This window comes from Wyeomyia smithii, chromosome 1 (assembly GCF_029784165.1).
Source record: "Wyeomyia smithii strain HCP4-BCI-WySm-NY-G18 chromosome 1, ASM2978416v1, whole genome shotgun sequence".
In the NCBI taxonomy this organism is placed as follows: Eukaryota; Metazoa; Arthropoda; class Insecta; order Diptera; family Culicidae; genus Wyeomyia; species Wyeomyia smithii.
Genome location: NC_073694.1, coordinates 93,241,978 through 93,267,883, shown reverse-complemented (window position 1 = coordinate 93,267,883; position 25,906 = coordinate 93,241,978).

Genomic DNA, 25,906 nt, shown 5'->3' with positions numbered 1-25,906 from the left:
TTAAAATCTGATCAAGGTGCTGAATATAAAAATGAAGTACTAGACCAAATTTGCAAATTATTACAAGTCAAACAAACATTTTCTACAGCATATCACCCTCAGACAATAGGTTCTCTTGAGAGGAATCATAGATGTTTAAACGAATATCTACGATCCTTCATATCAGAGCACCAGTCTGATTGGGATGATTGGATACAATTTTATGCATTTAATTATAATACAACACCTCATAGCAATCATGGATTTACACCACATGAATTAGTTTTCGGAACTAAAGCAAAATTACCGCAAGAACAATACACTGACAAAATTGACCCAATATGCAACTTTGACTTATACAATAAAGAATTACAATACAAACTTCAAAAATCAAATCAAATTGCTAGACAGAAACTCATTCAAGACAAAATCAATAGGGTAGAAAATTCAAATCTAAATACAAACTCAATCAATGTCAACATTAATGACTTAGTCTATATCAACAATGAAAATAGGAAAAAACTAGATCCATTTTTTACAGGTCCATTTAAAGTTATAAAAATTGAAGACCCAAATTGTATAATAGAACATATACATTCAAAAAATACATTTCAGACACATAAAAACAGACTTATCAAAGCATAAATATAATTAACAAAAAAAAAACAAACAATTATATATTTTTCAAACATTAAATGAAAATATTATATCAAATATATTTACAAAAATTTTTTATATACATTTACAAATAACATTTTCAAAGAATTTATAATTATATTTACAAAAAAAAAGGAGTTCTTATATTAACATTTATATTACATATTTCATATTTTATCAATTTCTCGTATAACATTTTTTTTTTATCAACAATTAATCCAAATAATTATATCATTTATGCATTTAGGTTAAGCAGTGTTCCACCGAGCCTAACTTTCGAAAAAAAAAACATAAAGAAATCAAAAAATCATTGCCACGAAAGTAGGTAAAGCGTTCAGAGCTTCTCTCTGAATGCTGTGAAATTCGGTTAGCTTAACTATAAACAGATCTATGTAATATTCTTTAATATTGTATGGGAGTTCGAACATGCTGAATTTGAATTTTCTTTCTCTCCATGCATGAGCAACTTCATGATATTTCGTTGCTCACCAAAAGGGGTGAGATGTGGTATAATTAGAAACTATATTAACTTTCCCTTCCTAGTTTACGATCTCATAAATAATCATGAAAATAAACAATTTTCCATTTCCCAAGTTTATGAGTCTATAACTCAAGACTTTATAACCGTCTCAAACACTTTATCCAACTATCCAGTTTCATTACGTAAACATTTTCCCACAGTCAGATTTCTTAATACCAAGCCAACATTCCAACAAACCGATTCCCACAATCGAAATCGATTGTTCTTAGTATCAATTTCCATAGACGCAATCCTCATCAATTCACATTTCGGCAATAACCTCAAGTGCACGCCTTGTGCACCAAACAAAATTATAATTTCACACGATTCTAGCGGCGCTGCGTTTTAATGCTGACGCGCGCACTAGGCAACGTTCGATCGCGACGTTCCAGCAACGTTCGATTATGCACCAATATTTTTCAGCTATCATTGCGATCATTTTTCGTGGTCCGCTTTGATGACTTTCTTGCAATCATCGTGGATGCACTTGTCGCACCGATGAAGCTAGCTATCTCGATCATGCAAGCGGGCTATTGCGGGCAATGCATTGATCGATGTTTTGATTGGTTACGGTATGCGTAGTCTTACGGGCTGCGTATGCTTGCTTTTAATGTATGCATGTTCAGGCTCCTCCCTGAATTGTATTATAGACTTAAGCAGGGCTTAGGCTTAAGTCAAGACGGATAATAAAGAACACTCTTATCATGACCTCAGAAGAGACATGTTGTCAATAATGTTTCAATGCGTTTATCATTCAGTGTTTCAAGTCATTTCTTTAATGCTTCAAAGTTTAATGTTTCATGCTGTGATAGTGTTTCAGCTCGTTCATCGTTTAATGTTTCAAGTTAAATGTTTCAAAACCTCGTTGTAAGGAGAAACATTTTCGGATGTTTCCTGTTTGGCGGATTACAACAAACGTTCTACTATTACACCTGCCGCAAAGTTCAGACCGCCGTACGTTTGCTGCTCCAAGAAAATTGTTACATTCCTCCTGCCAATTGTATAACATGTATCGTGTGTTGCGCGGCTTGAAGGAATAAGATGTTCCCGTTCTCGTGTCAGATATAAGGGTCGCAATTATACTGATACTGATACACAATATCAACGAATCGTAATAAACATCACACTGCTGCGCAATTGCAGCAGCGTCAAACCACAGTTGCAGTTTAGTAATAACCATTCATTATGCTCTTCCAAATACATTTAGTAGCCTTGAAAATGCCTGGTTGCTGTAGTTGCAATTCTCAATAAATTATCGCATAACTGCATCATGGTCAGATAGCGTGCGATATCCGCTCTGACATAACAAATTTATCGAGCATTGTGGAATGGGATGACTGGTAAATTGTGACTTAATTATTTCCAGTTATGCCATTCTACAACGTTCGAAAAAATTTATTTCGCATGTCGTAATACTAATGTACGAAAAGTACATCACATTTATTCTGGCTCAGAGCGGTTTTCCGATAAGCCCCACATTTATTTTTAGTTTCTACAGATTATTTCATTTTCTTTACACGGATGTACAAAAATGATTTCTTGTGAACATTCTGTCGAGCCGGACCGGTAAAGCTCTCATAGAGGCAACGAAATAACATGTATTGTGTCGTGTTGTGCGGCTTGGAAGAAGAAAATGTTCCCGTCTCCGTGTCGAATGGAAGCAGATTGTTGCGTGTTTGGTATTACCTATGGTAGATATGAGTATGAAGGTGGAAATTCTGCTGTGATGTCAAACTATAAACGTTTTGTTTTAAGACGCAATAGCGTAAGTGCTGCATTTCTGTTATCTGCTACCATCCAGCACGAGAACAAGTATAAACTACAACCAGCCCTTCTCAGGGCCACCAACATGTTCTTGAGCCAATATTGAATTTTTCTTGGCTTACAAATGCTGAAATTTGCGGTATTCCGTCTGTTACACATGATGAAAAATCTTCTTTAAAACACGTTTTATTATGTCAAAGCCAACGTTTCAAGGATATATTTCCTCGTCCTCATGGCAACTACGATTAACAGTTTACAATTTACATAAATTAGTCACACGAATTAAGTTATTACATATACAACTTACAAACAAAACAAACAAGTTCTCGTCAAAATATGGTGCATTGGTGTAAAATTGCTTTAGGTTAACTGCACTACACTATGGATATAAAATATACAAAATATTAATTGGTTTGTGACTTTTCGAAATTTAAAAAAAAAGCGCAAACGGATGAGCTACACTTACACAGTATCTTCCAACACACATCACACACGATTAAAGCCGTCGGGAAATGTTGCGTCAAAACGGGGAGAAATAATGTTGCAAGACAGAGATAGAGAGTGCTAGAGACTGTAGTAGTCTGCATCAAAATGTGAGAGATCGCAGCGTGCCGGAGTAAGCGATGCTTAAGTTGTTCGTGTCCGTTCTATAATTTATTGCGGATCTGTCACATGCGATGTAACACATTTCTAACACCTGTAACGCTTGAATCCTGTCATCCGAAGTTAAAATTCTAGTGTTGGCTATATTGAAACTGTGATTCTCTTCTATCGCATGCTTCATCAACGCCGTCTTTTTAAACTCATCTTCCCTTCCCTCCCTCTCAGTGCTAGAATCTCTATACTGTTCGTAGCGTTTCATGAGAGAGCGGTGCGCGGCAAGACGGTTCTTCAGTTGCTGTGTAGTCATACCAATATATGAGCTATCGCAGTCTGCACACGGGATACGGTATATAACGTTTCTTTTTGAAAGATGCGAAGAAGAGTCTTTGAGTTTCGTGAAAAGTAGTCTGTTGGTTTTGACGCATTTGAAACTCAGACTGATATTTTCATGGTTCTTTTTAATGCTGCGTGCAAGTGCGGGTGTGAGGCCGTCAACATGGTGCAAAGATCGATATACTTTTGGTTCCGAGTTTACTTCCTCAACAACGTTATTCGTGCTTTGGTTGATAAATCTGTTGATTAACCGATTTATCAGTGAGCTCGGATAGTTGTTGGTAAGCAAGTGCTCGCGTACTATCTGCTTATTTTCCGTGAGCGATTTGTTCGTCGATAATCGAAACACTCTCCCAATAAAACCGGTTGCCGTATTCAATTTCTGTGCCAGCGGGTGCATCGAGAGAAAATTAAGAATTCTCCCGGAAGCGACAGGTTTCTTATACCACTCGGTCACGATTTTTTGTTCGTTGGTTCTAATAAGAACCATATCTAAATACGGTAAACGGTTGTTATTTTCTACCTCATATGAGAATTGAATATGTGAGTCGAACCCGTTGAGAGCGTTCCTCACATATTCAATCTTGTCAGCTGGGAGAGCGGTGAACAAATCGTCGACGTATTTTTTAATACATGGAATGTGTACATCGATCTTCGCAAGCACATCATCAAGTAATGTAGTCATTACAAGATCAGCTAAAGCAGGTGACAAAGGATTCCCCATGGCTGTCCCCTCCTTTTGCCGGTAATAGGCCCCACGGAAGGTGAAATAACTGGACGAGATGTTAAACTCAATGAGCTTGATAAAAACATTTTGATCTTTGATCGTCGTATTTTTCTCGATCAAGTTCCAGTTATTTCTCACCGCTTGTACCACCAAGTCTCTCGGTATGCAAGTGAACAGGCTTACCACGTCAAACGATACCAATACATAGTTGGGGGGAAGTGTGACGTTGTTAATAAACGTACAGAACTCATATGAGTTGCGTACGTTATATTTCTCGTGGTCTATCGAATGATGCAGAATGCTAGCAAGGTATTTTGAGAGATCATATGTTGGGCAGTTTATGCATGACAGTATGACCCTCAGTGGATTGCCGTCTTTATGAATCTTCCATAATCCATAAATTTTAGGGCAAGTCGCGTTATATGTAGTTAGCCGATTCTTGGTGGGTTTTTCAATCATTTTTTGGTCGAATAGTGATTTCACCAGCGTTTTATTTTTCGTTTGAATTTTGCTTGTCCAATCCGCGTCGATCCTTTCGTATGTGTCGATGTCGTCAATAAGGGCTCTCATTTTTGACTCATAATCTTCTCTCTTCATTATAACTGTTTTATTACCCTTATCGGCGGTTACAACACATAAGTCTGGATTTTCTCGGATGAACTTTTTGCTGACATGAAATGCTTCGATCGAAAAACGATTGATAGTGTCTGGTGGTGATGTATGACCACCGTTCGTTAGCCTGTTCATATGATTTTGAATTATGTTGATGTACTGATTGCGACAAACCATTTGCAAACTCTCATCTCTTTCGGACTGTAGAATTGATTCCAAGTCCGCGATAATCTTGAAATATGGAATTTCTTGATTATTTTCCAACGGCAAGGCGAACTTGGGACCATAGCCCAAAAGAACCATCGTTTCTTGGGGAATAACAACATCTGTGATGTTTTTAACCCAAGAATCGTTCACTTTGAGTTTGTTTGCTTTTTCAATTTCAACTCTTTTGTAGAGACGTTGAAATTTGCGGCTTGTCGTAATCTGCAACGATCGACATTTTCTTTGAAAGAATGTTTCCTGGCGCTCGAAGAAATGTGTATATGTGTTAGAGGGGGATACTTGCGTGATTTTGCTCGTGAGGGTAGCTTTCGTTTTCTCTAGCGTTTTGATTTTGTGAAAACTATCGCTGATTTCGACGTTCAGGATCGTGCGTTTGAAACGGTCCATCGCCTTCTCCAGCTTCCCTCTGTATGGACTGGCATCCTCCAATAATCCGTTTATGCAGCGGAAGATGTTTTGTATGTGTGTGGGGTGTAATGTATGAGTCAAAAATGAGAGCCCTTATTGACGACATCGACACATACGAAAGGATCGACGCGGATTGGACAAGCAAAATTCAAACGAAAAATAACACGGTGGTGAAATCACTATTCGACCAAAAAATGATTGATCAACCCACCAAGAATCGGCTAACTACATATAACGCGACTTGCCCTAAAATTTATGGACTACCTAAGATTCATGAAGACGGCAATCCACTGAGGGTCATACTGTCATGCATAAACTGCCCAACATATGATCTCTCAAAATACCTTGCTAGCATTCTGCATCATTCGATAGACCACGAGAAATATAACGTACGCAACTCATATGAATTCTGTACGTTTATTAACAACGTCACACTTCCCCCCAACTATGTATTGGTATCGTTTGACGTGGTAAGCCTGTTCACTTGCATACCGAGAGACTTGGTGGTACAAGCGGTGAGAAATAATTGGAACTTGATCGAGAAAAATACGACGATCAAAGATCAAAATCTTTTTATCAAGCTCATTGAGTTTAACATCTCGTCCAGTTATTTCACCTTCCGTGGGGCCTTTTGCCGGCAAAAGGAGGGGACAGCCATGGGGAATCCTTTGTCACCTGCTTTAGCTGATCTTGTAATGACTACATTACTTGATGATGTGCTTGCGAAGATCGATGTACACATTCCATGTATTAAAAAATACGTCGACGATTTGTTCACCGCTCTCCCAGCTGACAAGATTGAATATGTGAGGAACGCTCTCAACGGGTTCGACTCACATATTCAATTCACATATGAGGTAGAAAATAACAACCGTTTACCGTATTTAGATATGGTTCTTATTAGAACCAACGAACAAAAAATCGTGACCGAGTGGTATAAGAAACCTGTCGCTTCCGGGAGAATTCTTAATTTTTATCTAGATGCACCCGCTGGCACAGAAATTGAATACGGCAACCGGTTTTATTGGGAGAGTGTTTCGATTATCGACGAACAAATCGCTCACGGAAAATAAGCAGATAGTACGCGAGCACTTGCTTACCAACAACTATCCGAGCTCACTGATAAATCGGTTAATCAACAGATTTATCAACCAAAGCACGAATAACGTTGTTGAGGAAGTAAACTTGGAACCAAAAGTATATCGATCCTTGCACCATGTTGACGGCCTCACACCCGCACTTGCACGCAGCATTAAAAAGAACCATGAAAATATCAGTCTGAGTTTCAAATGCGTCAAAACCAACAGACTACTTTTCACGAAACTCAAAGAATCTTCTTCGCATCTTTCAAAAAGAAACGTTATATACCGTATCCCGTGTGCAGACTGCGATAGCTCATACATTGGTATGACTACACAGCAACTGAAGAACCGTCTTGCCGCGCACCGCTCTCTCATGAAACGCTACGAACAGTATAGAGATTCTAGCACTGAGAGGGAGGGAAGGGAAGATGAGTTTAAAAAGACGGCGTTGATGAAGCATGCGATAGAAGAGAATCACAGTTTCAATATAGCCAACACTAGAATTTTAACTTCGGATGACAGGATTCAAGCATTACAGGTGTTAGAAATGTGTTACATCGCATGTGACAGATCCGCAATAAATTATAGAACGGACACGAACAACTTAAGCATCGCTTACTCCGGCACGCTGCGATCTCTCACATTTTGATGCAGACTACTACAGTCTCTAGCACTCTCTATCTCTGTCTTGCAACATTATTTCTCCCCGTTTTAACGCAACATTTCCCGACGGCTTTAATCGTGTGTGATGTGTGTTGGAAGATACTGTGTAAGTGTAGCTCATCCGTTTGCGTTTTTTTTTTAATTTTGAAAAGTCACAAACCAATTAATATTTTGTATATTTTATATCCATAGTGTAGTGCAGTTAACCTAAAGCAATTTTACACCAATGCACCATATTTTGACGAGAACTTGTTTGTTTTGTTTGTAAGTTGTGTATGTAATAACTTAATTCGTGTGACTAATTTATGTAAATTGTAAACTGTTTATCGTAGTTGCCCTGAGGACGAGGAAATATATCCTTGAAACGTTGGCTTTGACATAATAAAACGTGTTTTAAAGAAACCCGTGACCGAAATTGCCATCATTGAACCCATCAATCACATAATTGTAGAGCACCAAAAGGTGCTATTATATTTCATAACAGTAACAACACTGGCAAGTTTGTTCAATTATCACTTTTTCGGATAACCATTCGCCGATGATTCTAGTTCTCCCGTTTTCTTTAGAAGAATTGCCTGCCATTTCCAACAATTTTGCAGCTACCGAAAACTCCATAACAGCCGCTAAATAGACAGGTGCTTAAGTATCAACGCGCCCAGCGCGATCAGCCAGAAATTGAAACCCGGCTTTTCTTTCTCCGTCACGATCAGCATCCAACGTTCGTGTGGTATCGGTACAGTCATGGAATGAACAAAGCGCGTGTCAAAATCCTTTGCACAGTAACACGCAACACGTATGATGCTGCGTGTGCGAGAGCTCTATCGGTCCGGCTCCGTCGGCTGCCAACATGAAATAAAATTTATATTTTGTGCATTCGTATTACGAACCAGAGACAGGAAGAAACTTGAAATAAAGGCGGAGTCTTGTACCTGTAAGACTCCGCCTTTATTACAAGTTCTTTCCAGTTTGTCCCTGGTTCTTAAGTTAGCTCTAAAAATATCAGGAACAGAAAGCGACCTCGAATAAACAACAACAACAACAACAAATCGTTTACAAAGTCAGATCGATTGTATCCGTTAGTGTCGACTGTGCTTGCGAAGAGAGGTGGCGATTGGTTGCTCGGTATGATTTAGACAATCGATGTTATTTATCAACTTTTCAATAGTGTATCTCAAACAACAGGTTATTTTTGTTACATACATTTAACCGTAAAAGAATTTCTGATCGGTTGATGCCAAAACCTCGAAGTTCTGAAAAGAAATGACTGATATATAAGCGCTCAAAGCTTGACCACTTTTCCCTGGTTAAATTACTAGGTTTTCAAATTCAGATGCCTAACTTCGATATAGACGTAAGTCAACGTCAAAAGATATAGAGAGCAATCTAGGTGAAAAGTATAGTGCTGTTATTCCCACAATTCCGAAACCAAAGTTGAAAATTGTGGGAATTAGTGATCGGTATTTCTTTGAAGACTTCATTGACCTGTTGAAAAGTCAAAATGACATCAACGTGAATGAAGTGAAAGTTATTGCGGAGTACGAAAATACTCGCTTCAAATATAATAAATATAACGTGATTGTTGAAGTTGACAAGGATACTCCTAACACTTCGATGAGTGCTGGAAAAGTAAGCATTGGGTGGGATAAGCGTCCTGTACAAGAGGCCATTAATGTTTTGCGTTGTTTTAAGTGTGGAGAATTTGGTCATAAAAGCACGGAGTGTGTTAATCCCGAAACATGTTCCAAATGTAGCGGGCAACACAAGACATCTGATTGCTCTTCAACTGATTTTAACTGCGTAAATTGTTTAAAGTCAAATAAAGAATTAAAAATGAACTTGGACGTTAAACATCCAGCTTCTAGTTCACAGTGTCCGGTTAACAGGCCTTCCAAGAAATTAGGAAAACATTTTTGATTCTCATAAAGTCTTGCATTACATCCCCATGGACAGGACTATTCTTGTCCATGCATGTTTCTTGAATTAGGAGTAAATCGCGGTATTCCGTTCTCACAAACAGGTTCTGAAATAATAGCCGCGCATGTATGATTAATAAGCATTTCTCAAAACACTCAGCAATTCTACTTATTTCAGGAGAACGATACTTTATTATTTTTCTATAGCATTCGAAGTCAAAATGCGACGCTCCGTTTCCGATGAGAACGAAACGATGACGGCCACATGGCAAATGACCTAAAATAATAATAATAATCATAAATAACGAACGATTTACGATTGAGTAAGTGACGCCTGTCCGCGAGTAAATTGAGCGAGACGGAAGATACAAATGTATAACTAATTAATTAGAAGTGTTAGGATTGACAAGGACAGGACGAAGAATCGGACAAGAGAATTGTTTCTCTCCGACTCTTTTTGGTAGGGTAGAATTAAGTTGAGTTATTTTGATAATTTCAATCTTGTTTCATCAAGCGTTCCGCATGGTCGAATGACCATGCGTACAGGACTCTGATGTTTTATTTCGATTTATCCAGGTCCTGGCGGAGTCTACACGGGTAGGCATCCGCATTTTATGGTGTCAGAAGTGGGATGTAGAAAAACCACTTTTTGAAAAGCAAATTAAGTTTTTTTTTTTCAGTAGATAGTGAGAAAATCAGTATAAATAAGTGAGTTAATCAGTGCGGTGTTATAAAATTCAGGTGAAAGATCGAACTTAAAACACGTACATACAACCATTAGAGCAACAATTTTTGCCAAACGACAGCCTTGTTAAGAGTGCAAGTGAAATTTTCAAAATACAGGTGTGAAAAAGATTTTTTTAAGCAACAACGATAAGATGATGATGGTGATTTGGTGAGTACTTTAAACATTTTTGCTTCTGCTTTGCGGTGCATAGAATTGTCACATTCTTGACCGTGCATTGCAATAAATCCTATGCGCGCACATGTCGCCGCTCGTTCTGTTTTGTTTTTCATAGAATTATTCCTCGCAGCCTTTTACCAGCGCCGCGAGCAAACGTTATTCTACACCCACGGTAGCGGTGTAATAGAATTAACAAGCCCTTACCTGGCGGAGAATGCATCGTCAGCAATTGCGACGCGACAATGTTTTGATGGTTTGGCATGATTGATGTCAATTACATTCAAAAAACTTCCTTTCTTTTAAATACTAATCGCTTGCATTTAATACTAACCTTTTTTCGACATTACATTATACTGCATTCATTTAAATAAAACGACACCGCTCGCAGTTAGTGTCGAATCTTATAAACCGTACCAATAGCACAGCGGCAAGCCCGGACCATCCGTAAGCGACCCGCTAAAATATCACAGTTAGGCGCGAAACTAGCATAAATCCAAAAACGATAAATTAGAAAAATAAATTTGAATTTTTTTTAGGTTGTGGTTGTGTTGTCACGATTTTTTTTTTTTGCATCAACTTGATAAGAAACTAAGTCTTGTTAAAGGTTGAAATATCAAAGTTTCTATCAGAATTACTTACTGATTATTACGAATTATTTGGTAAGATTTTTGGCAGAAAAAGATCAGAATTGGTTAAAGTGTTACAAATTTTGTTAGAAATATATATAAAAACAATACAAAAAACAATTATGTGAAAAAGTTTACAGATTTTAAATATTTAGATACAATTTATAAAAATTTTAATAACGCTTTTGTTTGGATAAAACATTGATCAATATTGATTTTTTATTACGTGTAAGAAGTAGTAAATCATGTTTCTTTCTATACCGCTATAAATCAATGATATCAAAAAAATGAAATCATTTATTTCCTGAATCGCAGATTCATGATCGTCAGAAATGGCATACGTTCTAGAAAAACTTATTTTCAGAAAGAAAAGTTACAGCAAGTATGCGTCTAGGGCTATTTTTTTTGCCGTCTAGCTGATATAGTGGTAAGTTTAATCGTATAGCATCGCGGCAGCAAGTGAGGTAAAATTGCCAGCACAAACTGCTTGGCACACCGACGGCATTATTGAGTGAGTAATTAAGTACTCAGACACGATCAGGTCTCAAATTTTTACGTAACTACGACAATCACGATCAGAGGTTGTGGATTTCTTTTACATTCTACACTTTACGTTCTGCTATCACAAGCAGAAATTGAGATAGCGGCTAACCAGTGCGGTGTTCATTTCAGACAGATAGCAGAGAAATGCTATTGTTATTGAAATAAATTAAATTATCAGCGTAAAGCGCCTATGCGACATAAGCAATTAAGTTTATATAAACCTGAGCGAACTTAAATGGGTTCCAAGTAGACCAAACTTTGAATTATTAATTAATTAATCAAACAATTAAATCGAATCAAAATAATCAGTAGCATTTTTGAGATATGAAGTAAAAATTAGTATACGTACTGTTTATTTTTTTTTATGGTTTCTCATAAAGGTTTAATATAAAAGAACATGATTTCTTGGGATCTAATAACAAGATTTAAATTGCATCGGGAAATTATTCTTGCACGGGAGAAATTTATGATTTGCGAGTAAGCTTTAAGGCGCGCATTTTTGTCAGTTGTGCATATATTCTTATAACTTTTTTTTTACTGATTTACAAAGTAGACATATGATATAGTATAACCGACGCCAAATGGTTCGCACCTTGGCGTCCCAATTTATTAATAGCGCGACTGTGAAAGTGAAGTCTGTCACACTACGATATCACCTCTGGTTAACAGAGTCGATCATGGTACTTAGAATAAGGAAGAATCAAGAATAGGCTATTTTCATTGTCGTCAAAAGTACAACAACGACAACTAACTTCATAATTTTATATATATTTTGAACTTAAAAAAAAGAGAAGAGATATAGATGTTGTAGAGATAGATAAATTAAAATTTTTTTCAAAGAAAAATATTTCAACAAACAATAACTGATTTTAAAGTATTTATATTACACATATATTTGAAAAATTTTCCGGAAAGATATATAATCTGGAAACAATGGATTATATATTTCCGAAAGAGGATGCCATGCAGTGCATCCCGGAATTTAGAGGCTCGGTAAACGAACTAGCAGCGTTCCTTTATCATATTGAGCATTTTGCTCAGGAAATACCGGAAGGAGTATCTCATGCTCCACTGGTTTACATTGTTTTATTAAAGTTAAAAGGCAGAGCCGCTGCCGCAATACATCGAATCAAAGCGAACGCATGGCCACAGGTCAAGCAAAATTTGGTCAAAGAATTTGATGATAAAATTTATATTGGAGCGGTTATAAATCAAATAGAGACGTTAAAACAGGAAGTGAATGAAACCTTCCCTGATTACCGAAAAAGAATATTAAAATTAAAAGAGCAAATAGACTCCTACGAAAACACTCCTGCGAAGTCATGCATGATAGTGAGTCTCCGATTACATTTTATAGCGGGCCTGTGTGACACCGCGTTGAAAGAAGCTGCTCGGGGCAAACGAGCATTAAAGTTTGAAGAGCTGTTAGAAAGCTTAGAAGATTACTACCATGAGGGTAATCACATTTCTGAAATAGAAAATCGTATACGGGGCCTAGAATGGATCGAAAAACAACGTGCTGCGCTTGGACAGCATGATCAAAACAGAAATATTTGTACAATTAATTACACAGGAGCCGGTTGTAATAACAGGCGTTTTAGAAGAAATAAGAATATCAATCGCAGGTATAGTAATTATAATAATAGAGGACACGACTATGACAATCGATTTAAGGACAGCCTTTGCACGGCACGTACACATCGGCGGAGCCGAGGGAACTACGCCAGGAGTTGGCAAATTAATTATGGTCAAAACGGACCAATTGATAGGTGGTACAGGAACTCGTATGAACGGAGGCCTCAGAGAATATTAAATGTAAACAGGATTGACGAAAGAAGTACCAACTGCCAAAAAGAAGGTACCATGGATCCTGTTGCGCGGGAGCATTTCAATGATGATTTGGCAGAAATATGCGAGAACGTTGACTGGCGGAGATGTACCGATGAACCCAGCAACATAGAAATTTCCGATTGGGAGACCGCGTGTAATCACATAAGAGACAACAGTGTCTGTGTGGCTAAGCGAATCTATTACGATATCAGTGGTTATTTAATGATTACACTACTGGCTCGACAGAACGTTCGGTTTACGTAAAACCTTATTTTAGACACAGGAGCATGTGTGAATATGATAAATGCGCGTATTATGAATCATTTGAATGTACCGGTTAATACGCAAAATATTACCACTTTTGGAGGTTTCGGACAAGGAGTTGTGCAACCCTTAGGAACAATTATGTTGGATTTAATAGTCGGAGACTTTTTGATCCCGACACAATTTCATATATTAGGAAACTTGCCGCACGACGGAATAATCGGGGCGGAATTTTTAAAGAAGCATACGCTTCAGATAGGAAATAATTTGGACTATATAGTATTCAAGAAGCACGGGAATAGAGGCCCTGATGATTTGAGCCCTTGGAGTGTGCCCAAGAAAGAAATTTTAAACCGGCATGTTTATGTAGCAGCTCGAAATAGGGTGCTAGTACAAAATGAATTGCGAGATATTTGCACTATAGACGGAGAGAAATCAATTGAATCAAAAGACATGAATTGTGAAGAGCACCTAACCCGCCGTGACGAAATTCCAGAAGAAAATATATTAAATTCAGAGAACATACTAATGCGCAAAGTAAACCTAGACTCAAGGCTCGATTGTGACCTATTGGAGCACAAGTTGACACCGGAGTCAAGAGGCATGGAACGTATCAGAAAATTCAACAGGTGTTAGACTTTGCCCATTTATCTGACTCAGAATTCGAAATAATCAAAACAATTGTGGAAAATTATGCAGATGTTTTCTTTTTTGAGGGCGACAGGCTAACTATTACTGACGCCGTGACACATAGAATTGAAACTTCATCTGAGATTCCAATTAATAAGCGGCAATACCGATTTCCTGAGGCTACGAAAAGGCACATAAATAAAGAAATCGAAGAAATGAAGGCGCAAGGTATTATAAAACCTAGCACAAGTCCTTGGAACGCACCGGTACTATGCGTACCTAAGAAACCAGATGCCGACGGCAACAAAAAGTATCGCATCGTGGTTGATTTTAGAGCTTTGAATGAGGTGACTATACCTTTTGTATATCCGATACCGCTTATCAACGAGATATTGGATAATGTGGGGAAAGCGAAATATTTTTCTTCCATCGATTTAAAATCGGGCTTTTATCAAGTTCCAATAGACCGCCGTGATGCGGCAAAAACGGCGTTTTCTACGCCAAAAGGCCATTTTGAATTCACGCGAATGCCAATGGGGTTGAAGAACAGTCAACTTTTCAAAAGCTAATGAATACTGTTTTGTTTGAGATCGGGGATGTAAAAGCATTTGTCTACCTCGATGATATTATAGTTTTTGGCGACACAATCGCTGATCACAATATTAATCTGCGTAAGATACTGCAAGCATTGCGTAAACATAATTTGAAAATTGAACCATCGAAATGCCAATTTCTAAAGAGAGAAATAGAATATTTGGGTCACGTCATTAGTGAAAACGGCATCAAGCCCACAAATGCAAATATACAGGCCATCCAGAGCCTTAAGCCGCCCACTAACGTGAAAGGTATAAGATCGTTCTTGGGCACAGTAAATTTTTACGGGAAATTTATCCCTAACATCGCGGAAAAACGCAAACCGCTCAATGATTTGTTGGAGAAAGACGCTAAATTTGTGTGAGGAAAGGAATGCCAGGAAGCGTTCGAGTTCCTAAGAAACGCGCTGATGACAGAGCCTGTTTTAGTCCGGCCAGATTATAAGGACACTTTTGTTATTACGACGGACGCTAGCAATTATGCTATTGGTGCCGTCTTGTCGAATGAAAAATCCATGCACCGGCCGATCGCATTCGCGAGTCGGGCACTTGTAGGTGCAGAAACAAGGTATCATATAATAGAAAAGGAACTACTGGCAATTGTGTGGGCCGTAGAATATTTCAGACACTACATTTTTGGTCAAAAGTTTATCGTTTACACGGATCATCGACCTCTTATAGCGATTTGGAGGCTCAAAGAGACGTCTCCAACGCACAAGACTGAGACTGAAGTTGCAAGGTTTGGAATGCAGCATCAGATATAAACAAGGAAGCGAGAATATAGTCGCAGATTTTTTATCAAGACTGTCTGACGGGACATGTCAGGGGCAAGAAAGTGCACCCCGGAGGCAAATAGCTATGATTACGCGTCAACAGAAGCACCTATTAGAAAAGCAAAAAAACGCGTTAGATGATTTAAATGGCACAATTAAAGATTTGAGTGCCATAGACATTGCAGATGTCGTAGAAGATGAGGATGAGCAACGGCTCGTTGACATTTCATATGAGGATTTTTCACAAGCATTATCAAATGACCTGATACCAAGCGAGACAGTGGAAGTCTCGAAGAGAATATTGGACGAGAGAAATATCGAAGCTCGTATCGTCATTTTGAACAGTCGGACAGCATACAGAAAACTTAAGACACTGTACCAACTGTCACATGGACTGAAAGAATACGTAGAAGATGGGATACTAAATTTAAAAGATAAGAATGTAGGCGGTTTCATTTTAGACGGTAGCGGAAATTCATTAATCGACTGCCGAAAATTCTTTTCACTACTTTTGGAAAGTTTCAATAAAAGCCCCACGGCCGTGAAAGCTGCCGGGGTTATTCATTTAATTTCTTTTAGAAAAATAAAACAACAAGAGATTCTCCAAATGATTCAATTTCTGGCAAGTAAGCTAGAAAAGCAAATTATTTTATACAATGCTGATAGCGAGCGTACACTGGTAGCGCCGGATCAGGTAGAAACGATTTTGACAGAATTTCACGACGCACCTTTAGGAGGACATGTTGGAGCTCGTCGTATGCGCCAAAGAATTGGCACATTTTTTACTTGGCCTAATATGAGGCGCGATATTGAGAATTATGTCCGGCAGTGCGACTCCTGCCAAAAGAATAAAATTTGCAGAGCAAACAAGATTCCGATGCAGATCACTACGACTGCGTCAGAGCCATTTGAAAAATTATATATGGATACCGTGGTGTTACCCGAATCCGATAATGGAAACCGATATGGTCTAGTCATGCAAGATGACTTGACTAGATACTTAGTTGTTGCAGCAATGCGAAATCAAGAGAGCTATACAGTAGCGGAAACTTTTGTCAAAAATTATATATGTAAATTTGGTGCGCCGTAGGAACTAGTTACAGACAACGGCGCAAATTTTGTAAGCGCACTAATGAAAGACGTGTGCAAAATTTTGAAGATTAAAAAGATTAAAACCAGTCCGTACCACCCACAAGCTAATCTAGTGGAAAGATCAAATCGCGAACTGAAAACATATTTAAGACAGTTTGTCGGCGGAAAGCCTAACACATGGGATCAATTTCTCCCATTTTTGATGTTCGAGTATAACACTAACGTGAACTCATCCACGGGCTATACTCCATTCCACCTATTATATGGACGTGCGGCACGCATACCGACCTCCATATACAGACGAAAAAACCTAAATGACATTAACTACAAAACGTATGCTGAAGAGATGCAAAAGATCTTCTATGACCTGCATGCGAATGCGAAAGCCAATTTAATCAAAAGTAAAGAAGGTCGCAAGCTAATCTACGACAAGACTTCCAACGACTTCAAACCTATGTGGGGAGATCTTGTGTTAGTAAAACATGTTTCGACTGGTCCAGGTCAAAAGCTCCAAAATATGTGGAGAGGACCTTATGAAGTGGTCGAAATTCCAAGCGAAATGACCACAGTAATAAAAAACGGCAATCGCCTTGAGAAAGTTCATAATAACCGATTAAAGCGTTACTAGGACTAAATTCACGAATTTGCATTTGTTTTTTTTTTTTTTTTTTTTTTTTTTTGAGAAACAACAGCCGACTATAGATTTGAGAACATGTTGCGTCGGACAAAATAAGTTTTAAAACGCACCAGAGCGTGATACAATACACAGTAAATAAACGACACCGACAGAAGTTTGAAAAAAAAACGACTTAACTCTATAAGAACAATTTAAAAAAAAAGAGATAATAATTTTATAAAGAATTATTTTATAGATTTTTTTTTATGTAAAGCGTAAATTGTAGCGAAGTATAATCATTAATTTTGAATTGAACAAGATAAGCATAAGCGAGCGCAATTTAATTTGCCTACCTGGGAGCGCCATACAATTCAGCGGCAAACCCGCTGGCAAGTGAAAAGTTGCAATATCATCATGCGCGGGCCCGACAAACAAACGTTGCATAATAATATTAATTCTTAGTCGGTCAAACATGCATATCGAGTTGAACATTGAATTTGTTTATATCGTTTAGGATTGTATTCCTACACATTTAAAGTTCATTGCCGAGAACTCAACAGCTGATAAATTCAGCGAAATGTTCTACAAGTAAAACATTAGGTACATAGTAAAGCCCGATAGTAAACAAATAACCATGAATGAAACAGCGGTGACACGGCTAGCAAAAAGTTAACCACCGTAAGGGAGAAAAATAAAGACAGAAATTTGATGCGCACATGCAAGCGACGAGCGCCTATCAGCAGAGCATCGTAGTGCATTCGACACTATTTTTTTTATTGCAAGCGCAAACGCGCATAATCAGCTCAAATGGCAATGGCCAAGGAAATTTGTCAACGATGCATAAAGTGGGAATAAGACGACTGACTTAAATGTGTTAACGTTGCTTTCGCTACGACGGTAACATGACAATTATGAAAATTATATTAAGCGTAAAGATTATTTTATTTGAAAAGATTTGCGATGTTAAAAAATTCGACTAGCACGAAGCACAAAAATTAAATTCTACTTTTGAAAAGTTCACAATAATCGTCTAAATCTTCATTATGAAAAGTTAAGCAAGGTTACGAACCTAAGAATTTCACGTCTTGTTAGACTGTGAAAATAAATTATTATGTGGGATAAAACGCGAGGGCGCGTGATGAATTCAAAGAGTGTTGGCCAAGAAATCGCCAACAGGGAGGAAATTTTTAACGCAAAACTATGAGACGTGAGAAAAGAGAAATGTAGCAAGAGAAAATATAACGACTGACGATAAACTCAACGAAAAAATAGGAATTATTTGACAGAACCGATCGATAGCTAAACATGCTCGGAGCTAAAACCGAAGGTAATTGAACGAAGACATAAAATATAAAGGCGTGAAGAAATACAAAAAGTCGCCGAAACAGATGAATAGCCTTTTATTGACAAGAGTCGAAGGAATGCATTCAACGAAAAGTTGAGTATAAAATGAAATGGCGTGAAGAAAAGACAAGAAAGTCGCCGTGAAAAAAGGAGCATTTGTTGAGCTACCTAAACGGATGGTAAATAGTAAATAAAAGCCAAGAGGCCCAATCAGAGAAACAAAAAAAAAGGACAATTAAGGGCTTATGACAATAAGAGTGACATTGACTAGAGGGGAAAAGTTTTGTTTTTAAGGAAAAGACGTGAAGAAATATAAAAATTTGTTGAAAAAGGTGCGAAAAATTCATACCGCATTTTTGTCTTGAAATTTTAAATGCAAATTCAAATATGGGGAAAACATTTAGTGAACCGAAGGTCTCACAAGCACGAGGACTGATTTAACAAAAATATAAGATGACTAACAACAAATATAACTAAGAAAGACGTTGTGGAAAGAATGTTGAACTTCTTGAACGAGGAGACGACTAACGCTAGTGAATTCTACCATTCTATTAATAGTTAAGGTTGATTGATTGTGAACAACGGGAATAGCTAACCCGGAATGGTTGAGGTGACTGCAGCATAAACGAAACAAACAAGGGGGTAGCTAGCCCAGGATGATTGAGTGTGCAAGACTTTCCTTCTATATCTAACATTCTTATTCTTTCAGAATTCCTATGACTGGTGGTCGCACCTTTGGACGGAAGAGGGAGAGGTATATGCAGGAAACTGCATAACAGGAGACGTGTAAGTAAAATGTAAGTATGACGGACCGAGACAGCAGTATCATAATAAAAGTGGCCTAAAGAGTTTTTGTAAATCGGATAAAATAATTGTAAATCCGATAAAAGAAAAGAAAAAGTTGCTATGAGAAAGAGAAATGTTTTAATGAAAAGGAAAAGAGCCACGACGGGCAACAGAGGTTGACAAAGAAAAAAAAACGCACAAGAATTAGAAAAAGATTTTTTTTTTTGTAAATCGGATTGAGTTCAAGTGAAAAAAAAATAATTGTGAAGTGAAAATTCGTTGAGAATGAATAATGTAAACGTTGATTAACCAATAGCATCCGATATAATCAAGAAAAAAATATATTTTACACTTTAGTAGGAAAAGAAAAATTATGTTAACCGAAGAAAAAGAAAAACGGGCATAGTGTTTAAGTAGAAGATTAGGAGAAATAATAGAACGTAAGAGCCCGTTCGCGAGTGCAATTAATATTAAACAGCAAGTTGGCCCACAAAAAAAAAAGAATTTAAGCAAAAAAAATATAACCGCTTGCTTAGTAGGAGTAGAAATTAAGAAGTGATACCATTCTGAATTCAATAATCGAGACGGAGCGAGTTATCCAGGAAGCAGCCGAGAGGGTTCCCTATAAAACTCTCATATATCACAAAGAACGAGTAGTCGGGTACGGGGAGTTGGACGGTCGGGTGTCGACGTCTGAGCGGTTTAAACAGCATGACGAGAAGAGAAGGATGACCAATACCGAGATGGATGACGCATATCAAGGAAGCGAATTGTGACGAGAAGGAAGTCAACCACGACATGGCCAAAATTAACACAGCCCACGGTCGGGCTAGATATACACCAAATTTTGAGGCAAAGCCTAATGAGTGAAATGCGAGCACATACCTATCAAAACATGGGCCGCAATCACTAAAAACCCAACGAGCAAAGCATCGCTACAAAGTTTTGCATCGTTTTAACGAAATTGTTTTTTTTTTCTTTCGCGATGCTAATCAAGATGCGCGCATGAATGGAAGCTAGTTATTCTACAGGCAAGTTATTTGCAACCCCGTATAGTCGGCCAAGTCAAGCCAGCTGCAGGAAACTGCATAACAGGAGACGTGTAAGTAAAATGTAAGTATGACGGACCGAGACAGCAGTATCATAATAAAAGTGGCCTAAAGAGTTTTTGTAAATCGGATAAAATAATTGTAAATCCGATAAAAGAAAAGAAAAAGTTGCTATGAGAAAGAGAAATGTTTTAATGAAAAGGAAAAGAGCCACGACGGGCAACAGAGGTTGACAAAGAAAAAAAAACGCACAAGAATTAGAAAAAGATTTTTTGACGTTGACTAACGTCTATATCGAAGTTAGGCCCCTGAATTTGAAAATCTAGTAATTCAACCAAGGAAAACCAGAGAAAAGTGGTCAGGTTTTGAGCGCTTATTTTGCAGTCATCTATAATCAGGTTTTCGAGGTTTTGGCATCAATCGATCAGAAATTCTTTTACGGTTAAATTTATGTAACAAAAACAAACTTTTGTTTGAGATACACTATTGAAAAATTGGTAATTAATATCGATTGTCTAAATCATACCGCGCATCACTGCCTCTCTTCCCAAGCACAGTCGACACTAACGGGTACAATCGATCTGACTTTGTTGTTATTGTTGTTGTCACTTTCTGTTTCCGATGTTTATGCTGCTGCCAGCGGAAAAAACCTTGCAAATATGCATTTTTTTGTTGGTGTTAATATTACGACAGCGGCCGGCGCCCCATAATTCTGATTCCAAAACCGCACCAGTGACATGCGGACGCTAGGTGATAGCAGCTGAAAGGAGGAAATACAAAATAGTACCGGTCATCTCGTACCGGTTTCACCCGTTATGCTGGTGGCTTTAGTAGTAAATGGCTACTGCAAAACACTTAAATGGCTGGAATTCTGGACGGACTAACCAGGAAACTATAATCGGCAACTGGCACCTTTTGTTGCCTCGAAATTTTGGTACAGAAGCGGCTAATTGAATTTTCTGTTTTACCAAATGCTGCTGCTAGCGGAAAAAACCTTGCAAAAGTGCATGTTTGTGTTGGTGTTAATATTACGACAGCGGCCGGCGCAGCTTTCAAGAAACATTTGTCTCTACCATTCCATCATCTATGTAGCCCCGCCTTCTTTCTAATTATCTGACGAAGCCTTGGTATAAAACGTATCGTTCGAACATTTCACCCCATCAGTTTCACTACTAAACCGTACCGGATACATACGGACGCTCGGTGTTAGCAGCTAAAAGGAGGAAAAACAAAATAGTAACGGTCAACTCGTGCCGGTTTGACCCGTGATGCTGGTGGCTACTGCAAAATACTAAAATGGCTGGAATTATGGACGGAAACCAGTAAACAAGAAATCGGCAACTGGCACCTTTTAGTGCCTCGCAGTTTTATAATAGAAGCGGTTAGTTGAATTTTATGTTTTACAATTGCTGCTGTTAGCGGAAAAAAACCTTCCAAAAATGCATGTTTATGTTGATGTTAATTTCACGACAGCGCTAGGTGTTAGCAGCTGAAAGGAGGAAAGACAAAATAGTACCGGTCATCTCGTGCCGGTTTTACTCGTTATGCTGATGGCTGTTAGTAATAAATGGCACTGCAAAATACTAAAATGGCTGAAATTCTGGACGGACTAACCAAAAACAAAAATATATTCGGCACCTGGCCCCTTTTGGTGCCTCGAAATTTTGTTACAGAAGCGGCTAATTGAATTTTCTGTTTTACCAAATGCTGCTGATAGCGGAAAAAATCATGCAAAAATGCATGTTTGTGTTGGTGTTAATATTACGACAGCGGCCGGCGCAGCTTTCAAGAAAAATTTTTCCTTACCATTCCATCACCTATGTAGCCCCACCTTCTTTTTATTTATCTGACGAAGCCTTGGCATAAAACGTACCGTTCGAACATTTCACCCCATCAGTTTCATAACTAAACCGTATTGGCTACATACGGACGCTATCTTGAAAGAATTCTGGACGGACTGACCAAAAACATGGATATATTCGGCACCTGGCCCCTTTTGGTGCCTCGAAATTTTGTTACAGAAGCGGCTAATTGAATTTTCTGTTTTATTACAAAATGCTGCTGCTAGCGGATAAAACCTTGCAAATATGCATCTTTTTGTTGGTGTTAATTTTACGACAGCGGCCGGCGCCCCATCATTTGGATTCCAAAACTGCACCAGCGACATGCGGACGCTAGGTGATAGTAGCTGAAAGGAGGAAATACAAAAGAGTACCGGTCATCTCGTGCCAGTTTCACCCGTTATGCTGGAGGCTTTAGTTGTAAATGGCTACTGCAAAACACTTAAATGGCTGGAATTCTGGACGGACTAACCAGGAAACTATAATCGGCAACTGGCACCTTTTGTTGCCTCGAAATTTTGGTACAGAAGCGGCTAATTGAATTTTCTGTTTTACCAAATGTTGCTGCTAGCGGAAAAAACCTTGCAAAAATGCATTTTTGTGTTGGTGTTAATATTACGACAGCGGCCGGCGCAGCTTTCAAGAAACATTTGTCTCTACCATTCCATCATCTATGTAGCCCCGCCTTCTTTCTAATTATCTGACGCAGCCTTGGTATAAAACGTATCGTTCGAACATTTCGCCCCATCAGTTTCACTACTAAACCGTACCGGTTACATACGGACGCTCGGTGTTAGCAGCTAAAAGGAGGAAAAACAAAATAGTAACGGTCATCTCGTGCCGGTTTGACCCGTGATGCTGGTGGCTACTGCAAAATACTAAAATGGCTGGAATTCTGGACGGAAACCAGTAAACAAGAAATCGGCAACTGGCCCCTTTTGGTGCCTCGCAGTTTTATAATAGAAGCGGTTAGTTGAATTTTATGTTTTACAATTGCTGCTGTTAGCGGAAAAAAACCTTCCAAAAATGCATGTTTGTGTTGATGTTAATTTCACGACAGCGCTAGGTGTTAGCAGCTGAAAGGAGGAAAGACAAAATAGTACCGGTCATCTCGTGCCGGTTTCACCCGTTATGCTGGTGGCTTTAGTAGTAAATGGCTACTGCAAAACACTTAGATGGCTGGAATTCTGGACGGACTAACCAGGAAACTATAATCGGCAACTGGCACCTTTTGTTGCCTCGAAATTTTGGTACAGAAGCGGCTAATTGAATTTTCTGTTTTACCAAATGCTGCTGCTAGCGGGAAAAACCTTGCAAAAATGCATGTTTGTGTTGGTGTTAATATTACGACAGCGGCCGGCGCAGCTTTCAAGAAACATTTGTCTCTACCATTCCATCATCTATGTAGACCCGCCTTCTTTCTAATTATCTGAAGAAGCCTTGGTATAAAACGTATCGTTGGAACATTTCACCCCATCGGTTTCACTACAAAACCGTACCGGATACATAAGGACGCTCGGTGTTAGCAGCTAAAAGGAGGAAAAACAAAATAGTAACGGTCATCTCGTGCCGGTTTGACCCGTGATGCTGGTGGCTACTGCAAAATACTAAAATGGCTGGAATTCTGGACGGAAACCAGTAAACAAGAAATCGGCAACTGGCACCTTTTGGTGCCTCGCAGTTTTATAATAGAAGCGGTTAGTTGAATTTTATGTTTTACAATTGCTGCTGTTAGCGGAAAAAAACCTTGCTAAAATGCATGTTTATGTTGATGTTAATTTCACGACAGCGCTAGGTGTTAGCAGCTGAAAGGAGGAAAGACAAAATAGTACCGGTCATCTCGTGCCGGTTTCACCCGTTATGCTGGTGGCTTTAGTAGTAAATGGCTACTGCAAAACACTTAAATGGCTGGAATTCTGGACGGACTAACCAGGAAACTATAATCGGCAACTGGCACCTTTTGGTGCCTTGAAATTTTGTTACAGAAGCGGCTAATTGAATTTTCTGTTTTACCAAATGCTGCTGCAAGCGGAAAAAACCTTGCATAAATGCATGTTTGTGTTGGTGTTAATATTACGACAGCGGCCGGCGCAGCTTTCAAGAAAAATTTTTCCTTACCATTCCATCACCTATGTAGCCCCACCTTCTTTTTATTTATCTGACGAAGCCTTGGTATAAAACGTACCGTTCGAACATTTCACCCCATCAGTTTCATTACTAAACCGTACCGGCTACATACGGACGCTATCTTGAAAGAATTCTGGACGGACTGACCAAAAACATGGATATATTCGGCACCTGGCCCCTTTTGGTGCCTCGAAATTTTGTTACAGAAGCGGCTAATTGAATTTTCTGTTTTATTACAAAATGCTGCTGCTAGCGGATAAAACCTTACAAATATGCATCTTTTTGTTGGTGTTAATTTTACGACAGCGGCCGGCGCCCCATCGTTTTGATTCCAAAACTGCACCAGCGACATGCGGACGCTAGGTGATAGCAGCTGAAAGGAGGAAAGACAAGAGTACCGGTCATCTCGTGCCGGTTTTACTCGTTATACTGATGGCTGTTAGTAATAAATGGCACTGCAAAATACTAAAATGGCTGGAATTCTGGACGGACTTACCAAAAACAAAAATATATTCGGCACCTGGCCCCTTTTGGTGCCTCGAAATTTTGTTACAGAAGCGGCTAATTGAATTTTCTGTTTTACCAAATGCTGCTGATAGCGGAAAAAATCATGCAAAAATGCATGTTTGTGTTGGTGTTAATATTACGACAGCGGCCGGCGCACCTTTCAAGAAAAATTTTTCCTTACCATTCCATCACCTATGTAGCCCCACCTTCTTTTTATTTATCTGACGAAGCCTTGGTATAAAACGTACCGTTCGAACATTTCACCCCATCAGTTTCATTACTAAACCGTACCGGCTACATACGGACGCTATCTTGAAAGAATTCTGGACGGACTGACCAAAAACATGGATATATTCGGCACCTGGCCCCTTTTGGTGCCTCGAAATTTTGTTACAGAAGCGGCTAATTGAATTTGCTGTTTTATTACAAAATGCTGCTGCTAGCGGATAAAACCTTGCAAATATGCATCTTTTTGTTGGTGTTAATTTTACGACAGCGGCCGGCGCCCCATCATTTTGATTCCAAAACTGCACCAGCGACATGCGGACGCTAGGTGATAGCAGCTGAAAGGAGGAAAGACAAGAGTACCGGTCATCTCGTGCCGGTTTTACTCGTTATGCTGGTGGCTGTTAGTAATAAATGGCACTGCAAAATACTAAAATGGCTGGAATTCTGGACGGACTAACCAAAAACAAAAATATATTCGGCACCTGGCCCCTTTTGGTGCCTCGAAATTTTGTTACAGAAGCGGCTAATTGAATTTTCTGTTTTACCAAATGCTGCTGATAGCGGAAAAAATCATGCAAAAATGCATGTTTGTGTTGGTGTTAATATTACGACAGCGGCCGGCGCACCTTTCAAGAAAAATTTTTCCTTACCATTCCATCACCTATGT